Source organism: Amborella trichopoda, chromosome 2 (assembly GCF_054954075.1).
Source record: "Amborella trichopoda isolate Santa Cruz 75 chromosome 2, AtrichopodaSantaCruz75HAP2 v2.0, whole genome shotgun sequence".
Taxonomy (NCBI): domain Eukaryota; kingdom Viridiplantae; phylum Streptophyta; class Magnoliopsida; order Amborellales; family Amborellaceae; genus Amborella; species Amborella trichopoda.
The window spans coordinates 40,408,203-40,420,155 of NC_142337.1; positions in this window are offsets into that span (position 1 = coordinate 40,408,203).

Consider the following 11,953-nt stretch of genomic DNA (forward strand, 5'->3'; position numbering starts at 1 on the left):
ACAAGGGACACCCCAGGTAAAGCAACAATAGCCCCAGGCCTACAATAAGGTGCCTCCACCACCAAATCTTTATCAAAAGGACTACTAGGCAGAAAAGAGGAACAACGTCGACAGCTTCAATAAGGAGTGGGTCCTCTCCCTACTTCGAATGTTGCTAGAACAAGAGATGATTGCTTTACTTGAGATAAGAAAGCCAGATGAGGCTGAACTATCACCCACAAGAATTATTGTGCCTACCATAGAATATCGGGGCACTCTAGTCAGGAGTGCTTCACCCTCAAAGACCACATCGAGGCCTTAATCCAAAGGGGAAAAATTCAGCTAGATGCCCTCAAGAAAGCATTCGAGGTAATTGCGGCATCCCACATGGTGACAGCTGAAGAAGGGGAACAAGAGGATTACTCCGATGAACTACCGCTGGATCTCCTCTCGACAATGTTCACCATGATGATTCAAGAAGGGGTCATTGCACCGCGCCCATCAAGGCAGCCCAGGCACATTGCCTAAGGGACCAAACATCTCTAGTGCCCAAACCACCAAATACATGGCCACGATTGTCACGACCCCGCCCCCTAACCCCTATCGGAGGGTGATAGAGTGCGGGATCGCGACCGGAGGTCACAAATGTCACTCAAGTGGGAGTGGCTCAACACGTGTTAGAAGTGCGAAATCGAAGATAGCCATGAAAATAAAACTAAAATTCATTTCATGAGACAAAATTTAACCCAAAGCAAAGCCATATCTATTTATACATTCATTCATCAAAATTCTTTATAATTAGTTCAAGGCACCACTGGCCCAAAAAACAGAGCTACAAAAAATAAACATCTCAGCAGCACAGCCACTAAACACCTATTATGAAAAACTTCTGCAGAATCCTTCTCTAAGACTCCAAGCTTCACACGTTCAGCATACAAGCCCATTATCCATCCTTCAGATCAAGACTATCACTCTACAATCATGGGAATAAAAAATGGAATTAGCTAACAGCCCAGTAAGCAGATCTACACCCTTGCATTTCAACTCTATAAACGGTGATAGCAGTTAACATTGATCACTAATTTATAGAGATATCTAGAAAGTTCCTCTTTAATACTCTCATAGTATAAAGATAAACACAGTTCAAGAATCGGGAACATGCAGTGTATAAATCATAAATCATTTCATTTTAAGCAGACAGTAAGATTAACAGTTCACAGTTTCATGCAGTAAGAGCTAGAGAAGCCTACTCCTGAAATAGAAGTTCCATCGATCAGGTCAAGCCAATCCTATAACATGGAACGTCTACTCTCATTCAAGAGGGAGGACAATGACAAGTGGGTGTCCCACTTCATAATGGCCTCACACACACACGTCCCAACAGTCTTTGGGGTATTTGATAGGCAGCCTTGCAAGACATGACCCTCTCCTTAAGCCCTTCTAGCGAGAGAGCATTACACTACCATTGGGTGACCCAATGCGTATTATAATTGGGGGGTGCGACCCACCCAATTACTCAGTTTCACTTCTCGACCCCAGTTCTACAATCAATATTTGCCCGTAAAATAGTATCCAACTACCAATGGGTAACCCATTGTGTAGTGGTCAGTCTCGTATCATATCACAATATAGCAGTCTCACAATGTGTCATAGTATAACAGTCCCCACTACCAATGGGTGTCCTATTATGTAGTGGTCACTATCTCAATGATTTACAGTATCAATATTACAGTATCACAGTAGCAGTATCACAGTATCATGGTAACAGTATCATAGTATGACGGTAACAATATCACATTACCCAGTACCAATGGGTGGCCCATTGCATTGTGCTCAGAGTTAGTATCAATTTCATAATCACAGAATAAAAGTATCCACTACCAATGGGTGACCCATTGTATAGTGGTTAGTATCAGTTCATCTTATTAGTATCATAAAATGAGTATCAGTATTACAGAATGAGTATAAGTATCACAGAATGAGTATCTTAGCTGACATTTCTTGCAATATCAAGCAGTGATGTCTGATCATAAAGAGGCTCATAACATTTGATCTATTTGGAATTTGTAGACAACTTCAAAACTAATTTTACACTAGATACACATATCTTTCAAATGGAGGTGTTTTAAAAGCATTTTGATCCCGTTTGGTCATTCAAAAGTCCATGACAAACCAAATTGATGATTTCGAGTTTTAGTGAAATCTATCCACGGTGACAGACCTTCAGTAATAATTGGATAACTCTCAATCTAGGAGGAATTTCAAAACAATTTCTTATGCAACTTTAAGCTTACTCAAATATCTTTCAAATGGTAATAGTTTTAAAGAAAATGGACTTCATTTGGTTAGTCAAAATTTGTTACAACAAGGATACCAGTTCTGAAAATTTACTCAATCTACCAACAGTGACCTATGTGCAGATTTTAAAGCATAACTCTTCATGCATAAAGAATGTGAGTAAGATTCAAACATTAACAATAGAATTTGAGTAAGATTCAAACATTAACAATTTAGTAGACACAGATATATTTCTAATGGCAGAAAATTGAGGTCATTTGGACCTCATTTGGCTACTCAAAGGCTTGGTACAAAAACATGAAAGTTCGTGGAATTTCACAGTGTGCATAGTGAGTGTCTCAAAGGTCATCTAATAACTTCCAATTCCCAGTAGATAGCAACATAAAAATCAGCTTCATTTTGATTTAGACATACAAAATCATGTTCCCATAGATTTTTGTAAGCCATAGATCCATTCTTAACATCAAAACTAACCATACAATAGAGGCAACAGTTCAATAGAATGGGACATAAAACTACTATGACACATTTGTTCTTTATCCCATATTTCATGTTTGTATGCATTTAGATTCATGCTTCTATAAGCTTGGTGCAAGGGTAGTAGATCCACTTACTCAATCAACAATGATGCCTTCAGTTCCTCTGCTACAATCCTCCTCAAGCTTCTTACAATGCTCCAACAGTGAGATAGCAGTGAGCTTCCAATGACTTCAACTGTTGGCTTTTAGAGATAGAGTGAAAAATGAATGGCGTGAGGGGGAAGAGGACTTAAGTACCATGTTAGCTGGGTGGCAATCCATGGCTGGACAAGTGGCAAGCACCACACATGCACATGGACAAGTGGCATGTGTGGCATCATAAATCTGGCAGGTGGTAGTGACACGAACGGCGCTACACGTGTGGCGCTGCACGCATGGCACTAGTCCATGTCGCTCCATCTTACTACCGCTTGTGAAAATTTCTTCTTCTTCTTCTTATACACTCACGATGCTCCCTCTTTTACGCACGGTGCTACACCCACGACGTTGCTCCTTTCACCTCTTCACAGACGGCGATGCTCCTTTCTTCACAGATGGCGATGCCCCTCTATGCCTCTCTCTTCACAGACGACGATGCCCCAGACGGTGCTGACCTATCACCTCTTCAAGTGTGGTGCTGACCTTTCATGGATGGCGATACTCCCTTGACACACATGGTGGTAAGCTTCCCCCTTTACTGTCAAATGTGCTTCATTCTTATAGGAATCCTACCGCCGTATGTGTTTTTGTTGCTGGGAAATCGTGGTCCTTACAATGATTTGGTTGAGTGCTTCACGTTCCACGCTTTAGTGGTGGAGAAGGTCTGAAGGGGACACCTCGTAGTTGAAATCTCGGTCGCCATCCCTGACAGTGACACGTGAAACCCTAGATTGCTGGCACAAGAGGTCACTCTGGTACAAACCTCCTATGATGATGCGCCGCTAGAGTCTTCTGAGTCGAAGGACCCTTCCACTTATCAACCATGACATATATGCGGAGAGAAAATCTCGAATGAAATCCATGAGAAGGGAGGCGGTCCACCAAGCAAGGCCAGGTCCTAAGCCTTGTGAACCCGGTGAGCCTATGCCAGCCAAGAAGAGGGGTAGGAGAAGAAGAGTACCGAGGACTGCTCGTTGAAGAAGGAGGACCCTTCAACCCCCAGTCGAGGCAGAATTCCTTTCACATGTGCCTCCACTACCCACATTGCAAGATTTTCTCCCCAAGTCAGTCACTACCACTGACTAAGACCCACAAATCAATCAAGAAGGGATTCCATGACCAATCAAGGCTTCCCATACATCTGACAATAGTGACGACACTAAAAGCACCCCTCCATGGTCCAAGCAAGGTAAAGACCTTAAATATCCCCTGCATGCGTCCAATCTAGGTGACGACTTTAAAAGCAACCCGGTTTGGTCCAATCTGAGTGATGACCCTAAAAGCTCTCACCCTTCTTCCATCCTTGATACTTTAAGCACTTATTCTTCTAACCTGTCCTCTGCAGGTCTAACTCTTGACTGCTCAGACTTTGAGGCTCTTGATCAAGAGCTTAAAAGTTGCAACACTAGCAAGCAGCATCGAAAGCAGCTTAAGAAGATGGTGGCCCAAGCAGCTGGGTTCCTGTCAGTCACCGATGCCTTGGCATCTAGAGCTAATAAGAAGCCTTCTCCCACTACTAAGGAGCTTATCAAGCAATACAGAAATCCTAAGCTAAAGAAGTCTTGATGGCCTCTTGAGCTTGACTTGGAGAACCAGATGAGAGAGTCAAGAGGGCAAAGCTATCACTCGCATGAAGCATGTCAAATGGTTCAGATCTTTAAAGGAGTGGTCCATGCTGACCAAATTAACCTGAGGCCTGGGAAAAGGCTACCACCTCTCATGCAAAAGCCCCAGCAACCAAAGCTTTTGAATTACCCTGGTCCGCCACTCCTCTCATTCCCAAACACCCCGACCAATCCATTGCCACTCCTTAAATAACCGAGACCGCCATTGGTCCTATACACCTATCCATCCTCAAAATATCAACCTTCATTAAACTCCATTCCACCCATTGCCCAATTTAGCCAGTCAATGATGGACTCGGCTACACAACCCAACCAGCCGACACCAAATTTGGCTGCACAACTCAAGCCTACCCAACCCCGGCAACCTCTCCAATCTATCCCGGCTGCGCAGCCAAGTCAGGCGGCTCCCCAAAACAACCATCCACCATCTAAGCGTACTCCACAACCCCCCATACAACTTAATTCCATGGCGGGTACTGGACCTCCAAGGGGTGACGACGACAAGATCAAATACAATGTGGTTCAGCACCTAATGAAGCTCTTAGCACTTCTCAATGTTTATGATACCCTCATGCTCTCAAGAGTGATGTCGGTGGGATCCTGGTTTCCCTCCGAGTGATGAGGCGGAAAGCCTCTCCTGAACAATCACGGAGGTCTGGCACGTGGTGCAGGGGCCCTTCTGCTAGTGGATAGGAAGCCAACGATGAGAGAGATTTTTACAACTAGAGCACGAACACTCTTACACCGCTTTGGGGGTTCGAGACACGCCCGGGCAGATGGCCCTCTTAGATCAATTACGAAGCCCTCCGGTAACTTGTCAGCAAGCTTTGGATGGGATCCCTCTCAAAGCTCACAATGTCATGACCCCGCCCCATTACCCCTACCGGTAAACGATAGAGCATGGGATTGTGACCGGAGGTCACGTACGTCACTCAGATGGGAGTGGCAACAACGCATAAAAACACGAAATCGAGAGAAAACCACGAAAGAAAACTAGAATAAATCCATTCATCAAACAAAAATCAATCCAAAAGGTACAGCCATTTCACTCATTCAATATCAAGGTATTTACAATTTCTTTAAGGCACTACTGGCCTAAAATACACAAAATGAAGTATACATCATGTTGTTGAAATAACCAAAACATACTGTGAAAGTCTTTAAAAGACAGCTTCTCAAACTTCTTAATTTTAGGCTTCAAGCCCTCAAACTGCCACCCAACTTTAGCATAGCTGCCCCCACCCTTCACTCTACAGTTATGAGATTAAGATGGAATGAGCTAAAGCCCGGTAAGCAGATCACTACCATTGCATTCCTGACTAACAATATATACATGGTAACATGCTCATAGTTCATAAGAAATCGCATTTTGTCTTTTAGAGTATGGTCACATGTCATAGTACACACGAATACTATAAAATAAGGGTAAGAATCAGTTAAAGGAGCATTACTTGTTCTCAAGATGACATCTACCTTCATGCATATCACGGTTATAGTCAGGTATTCTTACAAAATAATGAATTCAACAAGCAAAACAGATTAGTTACTCTAGAAGTAGAAGCCAATCCTGTAACTTGGGAATTCTACCCTCGTTCAGGAGGGAGGATAATGACAAGTGGGTGCCCCACTTGGCAATATCCTCACTCACGCACACATCCCCAGCATGCTTTGGGGTTTTCGATAGGCTGAGGCTTGCAAGACATGACCCTCACTTGGGCCTTAGGCGAGAGGGCATTACACTACCATTGGAGGACCCAATGCGTAGTGCTCAAAATAATTTGGGGTGAGCGAACCTCGCAATTATTTACAGTCACATCTCGACTCCACTCCTATCATAAGAGTCGAGGTATAGAACACCTGACTACCAATGGAGGACCCATTGCATAGCTGTCACAGGATCAGAATATCCACTACCAATGGAGGACCCATAGCTTAGTGGCCGAAAATCACATATAACAGAATTCATGTAACAAAATCAGAATATCCACTACCAATGAAGGACTCATTGAGTAGTAGCTAGAAATCACAGAATAACGGAATCAGAATATCCATTACCAATGGAGGACCCATTGCGTAGTGGCCAGAAATTAGTATTCATATAGTAGAATCAGACAATATCAGTATCACATAATGGTCGTGTTAACATTACCTATTAGCAGTATCAATATCACAAAATGATAGTATCAATATTACGGGATGATAGTTTCAGTCTCACGGAATGCTAGTATAAAGATCATATTTTTAACAGTATCATATTCATATTATATCAGCATCGACATTACATGATCACATTATCAGAGTCACAGAATCTCAGTGTCGATGTCACTTTTCCTGCAATTTCAAGCGGCGACATCTGATCAAAAGATGATCATAACTCCCAATTCCTTTGAAAGTTAAAGACAGTTCCAGAACAAATTTACACTAGACACTCCTACCTTTCTAATGGGAGTGGTTTGAAGACAATTGGGCCCAGGTTCCAAGAGGTGAGGGTCAACTAGCTGCACCCTACTGTGTACGGTGGACAGTGACATACCTTGCTTCGTATCACTATAATATTCAAACCGTGAGGCAACTTGTGACAGGTTCAAAATCAAAAGTTTAAGCCAAAATGTATATCTTCTAACAAGGTAAATTTGAAAGCATTTGGATTCTATTTGGTGGTTCAAAGATTCGTGGCAAACAAAGTGACAATTCTGAATTTTATCAACACTGTCCACAGTGACATACCTTCATAAAACAAAGTATAACTTTCAGTATAGAAAGAATTTCAAAATAATTTATCATGCAAATTTAGCGCATTCAAATATCTTTCAAATGGCTGTGGTTTGGCCAAAAATGAACTTCATTTGGTTAGATAAAATCAGTAACCACAGCAGCATCAGTGGAAAATCCAGGAAAATAGTAACCATTGATATACTCTCTCATTTTGAAACATAACTTCATTTTCATGAAGAAATTCAACAGGGAACAAAATTGAACTTTTTACTAGACTCGTACATAATGAGGGTGGTTTGAGGTCAATCGGACCCCAATTGATAGTTAAAACGCCTCTTTAAAGAACACACATAATTCTAGAATTTCACTGTGGCATATAACATGTCTCAAGAATACATCCCATGACCTTCATTTCATGGTGAGAAACATGATAACAACCATTCTCTCACAATGTGAACATAGATAACATGCATTTCTTACATAATTTAAGAATCATACATTCATTATCAACATCTACCATTATCATAGAACAAAATCCCCAAATTCTAGTGAAAAAGGCGTAAGGATTTTCTACATCACATACACTTCTATTGGTCATTTCACATGCATAAATTTCCATGCATCCTTATGACTACAATGCAATGGTGATGGATCTTCTTACCTAAATAACAAAGGGGCCTTCTCCAATCCTGCACTCACAGCTCTCACCTGCCCAACAATGGCTGCCATCCAACAGTCACTTCTTCAAACCTTGGGTCTTAGAGAAGGGAGAAATGAGGGAAGAGTGAGTGGCATGGGTGAGAGAAGAGGCTTAAGTACTCTTATGTTTTGAGGTGGTGGTCCATGTGTCATCAAAAGACTTAAACTCTGGACAAGTGGCACTCACATCAACATGCATCTAACAAGTGGCACTCATAATCCATTCATAAAGGAATGAAACCGGTGCTACGTACCCAACACAGTCGACACCACACACTCATCATAGTCGGCGTTGGTCTCTCTCTCTTACACAGTCGGTGCTAGTCTCCTTCTCCTACACAGCCGGCTCTGGTCTCCTTCTCCTACACAGCAGGCGCTGGTTTCCTTCTCCTGCATAGCCGGTGCTGGTCTCTGCAAACCACACAGCTAGCGTCACTCTCCTTCTCCTACACAGTCAGCGCTGGTCTCTGCAAACTACATAGCCGGCGTTGCTGGGCTCTACACAGCCAGCGCTGCACACAATTCAGTCAGTGTTGGCTACAGCTCAATCGAAGCTGACTACAACTTAGCCAAAGCTGGCCACAACTCAGTCAGTGTTGGCCACAACTCAGCCGGTGTTAGCCTTCCTACCTCCCTATCCCACCATGCATTCAAACTGGTCGGGAAGAGTTTGGGTCGTCATACACAACCTCTCTCCTCTCACTCACTCTATGCTATTGGGATGGGATCCAAATGTTCATCCTCTCAGAGGAATTTACTTGCCACTAAGGGGGGGGTGGGGAAAACCAAGGGTCGAGGCCCACGGGTTTGCTCACATCTGCAAGCATGCAGATGGACGTGGGCTGCCATGCAGGCAAGGTCACATGCATGGAGGTGAGAGTGAGAGAGAGATAGAGAGATAGAGAGATAGAGATAGAGAGGAAGAACAACTCAGCTTAGGAGAGGTGGGGGGTGACCCGCGACCGTGGTGCCCGTGGGACTACGCACTCAGGGGTATCCTTTCTCTCTCATGTTTTTTCTCTCTCTCTCCTCTCCCACAAAGACTGGGGGGCTCATAAAGAAATACAATCTAACAACTGAAATCTAGCCTCGATTCTTCCTAGCCTTTAGGGATATTAGAGCTTGAAAAGGAGCTGGGGTTTCTTACAAGTGAGTTAAGCTTTCTTATATAGAGGATTCACCAAACGAGGGATAATGCTCAAAAGTCAAGCTTAATTACAATTAAAGAAATTGAAAACAAATCCAAAAATTTGAAGCAAACGACCAAAATTTCCATGTCATCTTTTGCCCGAATGATGAGATCGTCCCTACATTCAGGTTGCTTCGCCATGGGAAGACCTTGGAAGCTGGCCCTGCAACTTGCGGCTTTTGATCAGTTGTTTCAGCAATATATCTTTGTTCTTCCCTCGATTGTGAACATTTTGATGCCCTTTATTCTTGTTGTGGTGGCCTTTTCCCCGAGGGTAAAAGTCCTGCCAATTTTGTGAACTTTGTTTGCCAATGCATCTTCGAGATGCATTGTTTTAGCTCCTGGATCTTCTTGCAAGTTAGAGAGGAGGCTTTTCCAATCTTTTTGCACCAAGTTTGAGCTGATTTGGTGTCGATTTGTGCATTTGCCTAATTTGGAAGGTTGACGGGGAAAGGGATTCTGGCAACTGGATTTGATTCTTTGGCGACCTGGGGACTTACATTCATAGAACCATGGATTGAATGTAAGAGTTGTACCAGAATGTAGCTCTGTGCGAGGTCGTTCTATTGAACTCCTCCTCGCATCGATCCAAGGCTTGGACATTGAGTTATGCTTCGCCGAATCCAAAGCTTGCTAAACCCTATTTTTTCCTTGGTTTCTCTAGTCACTTTCCTCTTTAGAGCAATGGGGGTTCTCATCACTCCACAGTGTGTGCCATAGATCAAAATGGCAGGGCTGGCGTGATCTAGAACATGTCAATCTTTGAGACCCATATGGCTCCAAAGGAAGGCACCGTGGGTTGGCGAAGTCCCTACCGGAAAATATTGTCATAGTCCCCATTTTCAAGACTAGTTTGGTGAAGCCTTACCACGCTATGGTAAAACCCACAAGTTGCAAGGCTGCATGAGCATAGACCCCTCTAGGGAGGTCCGATTTAACCCAAATTTTATCCTCGGGTGTTTCTTGACATTCTGAGTACAATGACGGTGGTCTGAAGCCCTTTTGTAGCTTCTAGCAACGGGATACAGTAGAGAGTCCTTTCGTAGTGCAAGGGCACCACACCCAGGTCACTAGGATGAAGGCTCTATTTTTGACACAATCTTGGTCTGCGAGTGTTTCGTGAACCTGCGAAACCAGACTGTCATCGGCTTTCTCCTTATTCACATGGACTTATGGAAATACGTCAAAAATGATGTAACAACTTGTCCCGACGGATGTTGCACTTCGAGAGAAGTGAGAAGTGTAACATTCGAAAAAATTGAATGACGTAGCTCCTCTGATGAATCCTTGCCAAGATGTGTTTATTGCCTCTCGACCAATTGATGACCGACACAGCGCAATCCTTGAGAGGTAGACCTTGCTAATCTTTTCCCTTGTCTTGAGGGCGACCGAAGTGGTTTCTAATGGTATGGTTCCTTGTTGAGGGGCTTTCTCCGAGTTCCATCATAATTCTTTTTTTTTTGGAGGTCACACTAATGGTCTGCCTTCGGCTGGCTTACAAATGTTTTTCTCAACGTGAACTCCTGATGTTCTAGTCAGTGGGAGCCCTTCTTGGTTAGGGAGATCCTGGCGTTCCAATTGGCAGGGGCCCTTCTTGTGAGCTTTATCCCAATCCAAACAGGAATGTAAGGAGCAAACAAGGTACCTCTTGGCTTACATCCTATTGGTCCAGTTGGGGGTCTCCTAAATTACCCAGCCTTGATAGGAGGACAGGCTTCGAGGTGGTCCCATTTTAAGGGACTTCAACCTAGATGCTTGAAACTTGATGGAGGAAGAAATGGCTGGCAAGGTACCTCTTCGGCTTACGTCCTAGTCTAGTTGGGGATCGCCCAAATTAGCTAGACTTGATAGGAGGATGGCCTCTAAGGCGGTCCCATTTTAGGGGACTTCACTCTAGATGCTGGAGTTTGATGAGAAGAACGGTAAGCAAGGTACCTTTTTAGCGTATGTCCTACCGGTCCAGTTGGGGATCTCTCGAATTACCCAATCTCGATAAGAGGATGGCCTCCGAGGCAATCCTATTTTAGGGGACTTCGACCTTGCTGTAAGAGTTTGATAGAAGAGAAGAGGACGGGAAGAATTTTTTTTTGACGTGGTGGCACTAAGGCCTGTGATGAAAAAAAAGGTGGCACTGGGATCAAAAACTTTCTTTGAAAGGCATTGGGGCCTAGATTTTTTTTTTGGAAGGCATTGGGACCTTAATTTTTTTTGTAAGGCACTAGGGCTGGAACTTTCTAGAAGGCACTAGGGCCGGATGTTTTGAAGGCACTGGGCCTGACATTTTTTGAGAGGCACTAAGGCCGGAATTGTTTTGGAAGTCATTGGAGCTTGAATTTTCTTAGAAGGCACTGGAGCCTGAATTTTTTTGGAAGACACTAGGCCTAAATTTGTTTTGAAGGCACTGGGGCCTAAGACAAGAAGGTTTGGCCTAAAGGTCAGAAGAAGGAGGCTCGGTTCAGGCAACCTTTACCGGTTTTCACCTCAACTGAGTGGATATGGCGCCAACAGAGTGGTTTTCACCATTTCCTTTATTGGGGCACTTTTATCCGTGACTTCGAGCTCACGTCCACCCGTTGGTTTCCACTTTTACTCATGGCGCCCTTTGCAGGTTTTTTCCATGCCCAGATTTTTTTTCTCAAGATTCTTTTACTCATGGCTTCGTGGCCATGCTCACCTGTCATTTTTACTCATGGTTCCCTTTGCAGGTTTTCACCATGTTCCTATTTCTTTTTGTTAGATGATTTTACCCATAGATTTGGCTATGTCTGCCT